At 47.0% G+C, this 8,246-nt stretch overlaps 1 pseudogene; it reads right to left on the reverse strand.

Moving 5' to 3' along the window:
* Nucleotides 1-4,299: 4,299 nt before the first annotated feature.
* Nucleotides 4,300-7,933, reverse strand: LOC146764535 (uncharacterized; annotated as a pseudogene).
* Nucleotides 7,934-8,246: the final 313 nt, after the last annotated feature.

Raw genomic sequence — 8,246 nt, forward strand, 5'->3', positions numbered from 1 at the left:
GGAACTTGGGGTGGGTTTAATGGAAATGGGTAAATCGTAATTAGCATTTAGGAACTGTATATGAGCAATACACTGGTAAAATTACATGTCTGCAGCAGATCAGGAGTTAGCCCTCACTAGACCTTCGGCCTGAATAAATTATACCCTCTGAAATAGCAAATTAGTGTTAAGGAGCCTCATTGTGATATTTCCGAGATTTGGCGACAGCGGGGCCTCACAGAACCCAGGACTCAGCTGTGACACTGCCCAAACTCATGGAACAAAGGGTCCATGGTGACACAGCAGAACCCCATGGAACCAAAATCCATTTTGGCACATTGGGGCCACATTGAACCAGTTGTCTATTGTGATAGTGCAGATCCAAGGAGATCATTGTGACACTGAGAAACCTCTGGGAACTAAGGGGCCATTGTGACACAGCAAGGCCTCGTGGAACCAAGGGTCCCTTGTTAAACAGTGCGGCCTCATGGAACCATGAGCCATTGTGACACAGCGTGGCCACACGGAGCCAAGGAGCCACTGTGACACTGCAGATCCAAGGAAACCATTGTGACTGAGGAACCTTATGGAACCAAGAGTCCATTGTTCCACTGTGGGGCTCTGTGGAACCAAGGGGAGCACAGTGACATTGCGAGGCCTCATGGAACAATGGAGACTATCCTGACACTTTGGGACACACTGGAACCAAGGGACCATTAGAGCATGGCAGGCCCTCATGGAATCAAGGGGACTACAGTGAACATGGTGGGTGTCCATGGGATGAAGGGTCCATTCTGACTCCATGGGACAAAGGATGCCATTGTGACACTCTGGGGCATCATGGAACCAAAGGTCCATTGTGACCCAGCAGGGCCTCATGGAACCATGGAGACCATTTCTACATTTTTAGGCCTTGTGAAACCAAAGGGCCTCTGTGGCACGTCAGATCCTCATGGAGCCAAGGGCTCTGGGCTTTCTTTCCAATGGAAAAGAACTGCCCTTCACATTCAAGCACCCATGGCCAAAATGGGATTCTCCCCTCAAAATTCCCAATATCCAGGGATTGCTCCTAAACAAAAGCTGCCATTACAAACAAGTCTTTTTGACATTGTCTTCCTGAGAGCTGGCTCTCACCTTGCTTCAAACACTGGGGATCTGTGCTTTTCTTCCTGTGGAAAAGTACCATCCCTTCTGCACAGGCAACCATGGCCAAAATTGACTCTTTTCCTCCAAAATTCCCGATTTGCAAGGGTTCTCCCAGACAAAATCTGCCAGAACAGACAGCTCTGGCTGGCCTTGGCCTCTGGTGGTCACCTCCCGTTTCAAAGAAGCCCTGAGGAAAGTATTTGAACAGGTTTGACTGCTGCAACATCAATGAGCCTCTTGTACTCTGAAAAACTCAGATGCTCTTCTGATCATATGTGTCTTTTCTTTCTCATTGTGTGTTATGCATGAAATATTATTTTCAGCTAAAAAATAGTATTCTTCTTACTTTACCAGTGTTTTCAGACACAAAACAGCTCATCTACATATGGATCCAGGTCACCTGTACAAGCAAACACAATGAAGAATGCAGCAGGAATGATTTGTCTCTGCTCCCATCTGTCACCTCTCTGGAGCTGGAGGTGCAGCCCCAGACCTTGGGAGGGCTCAAGGGCTCACCAGCTCAGCTCCCACACAGAGAACTTGCCGACCATGTTCTGCTGGCCTTGGCCCCTGCCCGCTCAGCCAGGCTGAGATGGACACTGATGGTTTCTGTGCCAGGCTCTCCCAGCCCAGCCCAGCTCCCTGCCAGCTCTGCCAGCTGCCCTGAGCTCTGGGCAGCACCAAGGGCCTCTCCCCAGCACAGCCCAGCCGGCTCTGGCCCCACAGCTCTGCTCAGCCCAGGCTGCTCTGGGCACTGCCCCACGGCCTCAGCCCCTGCCAAGGGCACAGCAGCAGTTGCAGCTCAGCCAGGACTCAGCCCCACCATGGGGGAAGGGGCTTGGCCAAGGCCAAAGGAGCTCCCTGGGTGTCCTGCTCCCCTCTGCCTGAGGTGCTGAGAGCTCTGCAGCCCCTCCTGCCATCCCATCTGCCCAGGCCAGCACAAGAGCCCCGGCCCTGGGGCCCTCCAGAGCTGCTCCTGCTCCAGGCCCAGGGCCCATCCCAGAGCTGGGGCAGCCCCAAAGCTGAGCCCATTTCTGCTCATTGCTGCTGTGATGGGGATGGATCCTCAGCACCTTGGAGGTTGGTGATGAACTTTACTAACTCCAGAGGCATCTTCTTTCTTGAGCTCTTCAGTATAGAAATTCAGTGACAAAGGCTCATTCATATTTCTTCCAAACACCCAAACAAGACAAGCCCATGGAAATAATTCAAGTCTTCAATTCTTCAGTGGTTAATTAGACAGATTGCACAAGTGTATTCAAAGTCAACCCACTATATTGAAAATGGTGCAGAGGGAATTGTTTTGTCCTGTTTACTTTTCCTATTTATAGATTGATTATCATCAATCCTCAGTTGATAAGGATCCCCAGCATCTCCTAATCCATTTTTAGTAGGTATGAAAATCAAGATCCCTTGTTGCTGACAATCTGAAGAGGGTCCCACAGAGAGCCAGCTGGAGTAATGACACCCAAACCAATATGGCTTGATATCATCCTCCTTTATTGTCTATTTTTTTCATGTTTTATGCCTTTATCGCCTTCTATAATACAATAGCAAATTAACATTCATTGGTTAAGGTAATAAATGTAATCATATTACCTTAATCAACGAATATTTATTTACTTCTGTCACTTATTGATTGGCTGTTATTCTGCAAGCATCTGATCAGGTTATAGTACGTGCCAGTTTTCATGTACTACTCAGCACCCAGCATTGGCTATTGCGTTTGTACAAGGCCTATTGTCTTTCCAAGGGTGTCCTAAGTACTTTAAAGTAACTAAAGTAACTCTGTAATCTGCAGGCCAGGGTTGTCCAGCTCCTGCAAAGGAACAGCATCAAGGAGAGCACGTCCTTGTTCCACGAGAAATTCCTTGACACCCTGTGGATCCAAGGATCCTTTGTGATCCTCCAGATCCTCATGGAACCAAGGGTGCATTGAGGCACAGCCGGGCCTTTTTGCAAGCAAAGAAACCTCTGTAAAATGCAGGGTAACTCACAGAACCAAGGAGTCCATTGTTAGGGGAAAAAACCTATGGAACCAAGGGTCCATGGTGACAAAGTGCGGCCTCATGGAAACAAGGGGTCACCGTGACACTGTGGGACTGCATGGTAGGAATTGTCCATTATGGCAATGTGGATCCACGGAGACCGTGGTGACACTAAGGAACCTCATGGATCCAAAGGGCCATTGTGATGCTGAAGAACTTCATGGAACCCAGGGTCCATTATGACACAGTGGGCCGGCATTGGAAGAGAGGAACCATGGCTGACAGTAGAGAAACTCATGGAACCAAGGGACATGGACTCATGGGACCATTGTGAGACAGCAGGGCCACATGGAACCAAGGAGACCAGTGACATTTAGGAAGCTCATGGAACCAAGGGTCCATTTTGACACTGCAGAAACAAGGAGACCATGGCTGACCCTATGGAAGCTCATGGAACCAAGCAGCCATTGTGACACTGCAAGGTGTCGTTGAACCGGGGAGACCATTGTGACCCTAGAAAACCTGATGGCACTAAGGGTTTATTGTGACACAGCAGGGTCCCATGGAACCAGTTGTCCATTGTGACAATGCAGATCCGAGGAGACCATGGTGACAACTACGGAAGCTCATGGAACCATGGGTCCATTGTGACAAAGCAAGGCCTCATGGAACCAAGGCGACCATTCTGACATCATGGAATCTCATGGAACTAAGGATCCATTGTTAGAATCCAGAGCCACGGAGACCATTGTGACATCATGGAACCTAGTGGACCCAAGTAGATCAGTGTGACATCATGGAATCTCATGGAACCAGGGTTCCGTTGTTACAGTCCATAACCAAGGAGATCATTGTGGCATCGTGGAACCTCGTGGAACCAAGGGTCCATTGTTACAGACCAGAACAAAAGAGAATTGTAATATCGTGGAACACTGTAGAAGCAAGGGTTCATTGTTATACTCCAGAGCCATGGAGACCATTGTGGCATTAGGAAACTCATGGAACAGGGGTCCATTGTTACAGTCCAGACCCAAGGAGACCATTGTGACAACGTGGAACCTCGTGGAACCAAGGGTCTGTTGTTACGGTCCAGAACCATGGAGATCATTGTGACATCATGGAACCTCGTGGAACCAAGGGTCCATTGTTACAGTGTGGATCAAGGAGATCATTGTGACATCATGGAATCTCATGGAACCAAGGGTCCATTGTTACAGTCTGGAACCAAGGAGACCATTGTGACATCATGGAACCTTGTGGAACCAAGGGTCTCCAGAATGAGGGACACCACTGTGACCGCACGGAACCTCACAGAATCAAGATTCCATTGCTATGCAGTGGGGCTTCATGGAACCAAGGAACCACTGTGACACAGCAGGGCCGCATGGAACCAGTGGTCCATAGAGATACTGCATATCCAAGGAGACCATGGTGATGCTGTGGTGTAGAAAAAATGACTGGAGACAAGTCCATTCTATAATGTCAACAAGTCTCAGTTTATTCCAAGCACGCATGTACAGTTATACCCATTATAATGAAGCTCATGCATATTGCAAAACTTAGGCTCATCATTGGTGTATCAAAAACAGGTCAACCCTGCCTTTGGGGCTTTCTAAGCTTGCTTTGTTTTCCCTTACACTTATCTTTTTTGCTGACCATTCTACTGTTGGGAACCAGCTTACCCAAGGACATAAGATATTGTTGCTACATCTGCTATTGCTGCACTCTGCAATTTTCAGCTACTGCTTCACTAACTGCACGTAGTCATGTCCTTTCTTACGAAGCCATTCATCCACAAAACTCTCCACACTGTGGAACCTCATGGAATCAGGGGGCCATTGTGACACAGAAGGACCCCTTGGAATCAAGGCAACCATGTTACGCTATGGAACCTCATGGAAACAAGAGGCCATTATGACACTCTGTGGTCTCATTGGAACAAAGGACATGGCTGATGGGACAGAGGCTCCTGGAAACTATGGGACATTGTGACATTGCAGGGCCTCATGGAACTTAGGAGACCACTGCCACTGAGAACCTTCTGGAACCAAGCAGCCATTTTCACCCTAAAGAACCAAGGAGACCATTTCTGACAGCACAAACCTCATGGAACTGAGGGGCTGTTGGTATACAGCTGTCAGAACCCTGGCCTGGTTCAGGGGTTCCATGTGGTGGTAAAGTCTCTCCTCCAACCCGTGCTTTTAAAGAAAACTCTGCAGCCTCTTGTTGTTTGGTCTCAAGGCAGTTTATTGCAAGCTATCTGAAAGATTGTCTTCTCTGGCTACTGCGGTTTGGTCAGCAGCTCAGGCAGAGGCACACACACCTCTGACATCCTCTCTGACCACTGTCTTCTTCTTCTCTCTCCCCTGCTCAGGGCTGCTGCTATTTTTTACATGATACATTACATGATACATGTTTACAGTTTTTCCCCAATACCTACTACCTATATTAAATGGTGCTTTTCTAATCTGCACCAATCCGTAAGTGCCAACATCATCAAGAACATGGAGGTAAGGAAGAAGAAAGAGGAGGAACAGGACCGGCCTACATTCCTCCATCTTAAAACTTCTGACCCCCCATGTACAAAGTAAAAACCCCACTGTACAGGTGTTAAAACCCCCTTGTACAATACTAAAAATTCTTCCCTTTGCTTGGTAACTACTTCTACTATAATATCTAAACTTTTGTGACTGCTTGTTCCACCTTCAAAGTTGGTAAATCATTCCATGGCTCAAACTCAAAATCACAGCTGTTTGCAGCTGCCTGCCAAGGTCTCAAATGCCTCCAACCAGGGCCTGGAACCTCCAAAAACGTCTGAGGGACATTTTGAGTTCCAACATCTTTCCTTCCTGTTTGAACCAGAAACACCTGTTTGGTCACTTTGTTCATGGCCCTACGAATGCACAGAAAATGCATGGCAGAACAAGCAGAAGAACTAGAAGCCCTATAAAAATATAAAATGCTACTTTCAAAAGCTCCCTCCGCAATGGTGAGAGATTAAAGAAGTTAATGAAATCATCCCACCAGAATCCTGTAACTTCTTTCAATTTGCTGATGCTGCTTTGTATTTGCTTTATATTTTCATGGATAGATTTTGAGTGATCAGACAAGTTCATGCAGCACATCCCCTCAAATTCTTCACACCCATGCCCATGTGACAGCAACAAATAATCAATTGCCGCCCTGTTCTGAAGTGTTGCTTGTCTTGCACTGCTGATATCTGTTAACATGTCGCTCAGTGCAGATGAAACAGCTCGAGTGTGTTTACTCCACCAACATGCCATGTGGTCCAATTGTGTCAAGGCCACCCCTGATGCTGTTTGGGGTGAGAAAATTGCTACTGCAGTTCTCCAAGCCGCGTCCCAGGTATAAACTTCATCATCACAATTTGGACTATATTGCTCAAGGGATCTTTTTTCCCCTGTGTGTCTGCTCCCTTAAAATTTCTAAATCAGGTGTTATCAATGAGAGTTCCCCAATGCTGCATGGGCCGCCCTTGATTTTTGCAGGGATAGCAGGCCAAATTCTGTCCCCGCAGATTAAAACCACTCCCTTTGGTAAAAAGCTGGATGCTGGAGGGATGGTTTGCTCATCATTTTGGTGTAATTACACCAGGATGATGCATTTCTATAAAAGAGTTGGTTTGGAGTGACATCTATTATGTGGTTATCTGTTTCTGCCACTCCCAGTGGGTTAAATTTAATACAGAATTTCATTTTTGTTGACCCAAAAATGTCCAATTCCGGAGGTTCAAAGTGAGCCACAGGAAGGTACTGTGTCCAAACAGGCTATCCTTCCACAGGATCCGAAAAAGATTTCAGAACCTTTGGAGGGATGCTTTTTGGGATTGGCCATTCCTCTGATAGTAAAATGGTTTTAAAATCATAGGGAGTAAGGGTTAAAAGGAAAAATAAGCTTAGTAGGCCCTGGATAAGCAAACAGTCTAAGCACATGGAGAACTCGTACTTGCTAGAACTGCAGCGTGTAGCTAGTACATGATAATTGATATAATTGTTAGATGTGATGATTGTTTAGTAATTAAATATAATTGCTGTTTAATCATAAGAATGATCGTGAGAAACACTGGTCAGTGACCTAAGAAAGATCAGAAGTAACTTATGTCAATGTATACAATAGAACAATGTAAGTTTAATAATAAATATGTAAGTTGTGTAACGATACAATATAAAATACGTTCAGCTCGAAAGCCATGTCGGTGTCAGATTTGGGTCTGTACCCCTGATTCCCAGAGCTCTCAACAGAAGCAACTGCAGATAATCATATCCCGGGATTATTTGTTTTTCCGAACGCTAACAATGGTTGCCATGGAAACTGACCATAGCAACAGGGGCTGCTGATGGTTGCCATGGAAACTGACCATAGCAACAGAGGCACGGGATGGTTGCCACGGAAAAGGACCATAGATCCAAGGGGTGGTGATGGTTCCCATGGAAACTGAGCATAGCAACAGGGGCTGGTGATGGTTGCCATGGGAACTGACCATAGAAACAGGGGGCATGAGATGGTCGCCATGGAAACTGACAATAGAAACAGTGTCTTCCGATGGTTGCCATGGAAACTGACCATAGGAACAGGAGGCTTGCCATGGTTGCCATGAAAACTGATCATAGCAACAGCGGCTGGGGAGGTTGCCATGTAAAAAGTACCATCGCAATAGGGGCTAATGATGGTTGCTATGCAAACTGACCATACCAACATGGGCGGGTGATGGTTGCCATGGAAACTGACCATGGAAACATAGGATTTTGGATGGTTGCCATGGATAGTGACCATAGGAGCAGTGTCTCTCGACGATTGCCATGGAAACTGACCATAGGAACAGCAGCTGGTGATGGTTGCCATGGAAACTGACCAAAGCAACAGGGGGTGGTGATGGTTTCCATGGAAACTCACCATAGCAACAGGAGCTTGGGATCGTTGCCATGGAAATGGACCATAGCAACAGGAGGTTGGGATCGTTGCCATGAAAACTGACCATAGCAAATGGGTCTGGTGATGGTTGCCATGGAAACTGACCATAGCAACAGGGGGCTTGTGATGGTCAGCATGAGAACTGACCATAGCAACTCGGGGTTTGCGATGGCCCCCATGGATACTGACCATAGCAAATGG

Source organism: Lonchura striata, chromosome 33, assembly GCF_050655825.1.
Source record: "Lonchura striata isolate lonStrDom1 chromosome 33, ASM5065582v1, whole genome shotgun sequence".
Classification (NCBI taxonomy): Eukaryota; Metazoa; Chordata; class Aves; order Passeriformes; family Estrildidae; genus Lonchura; species Lonchura striata.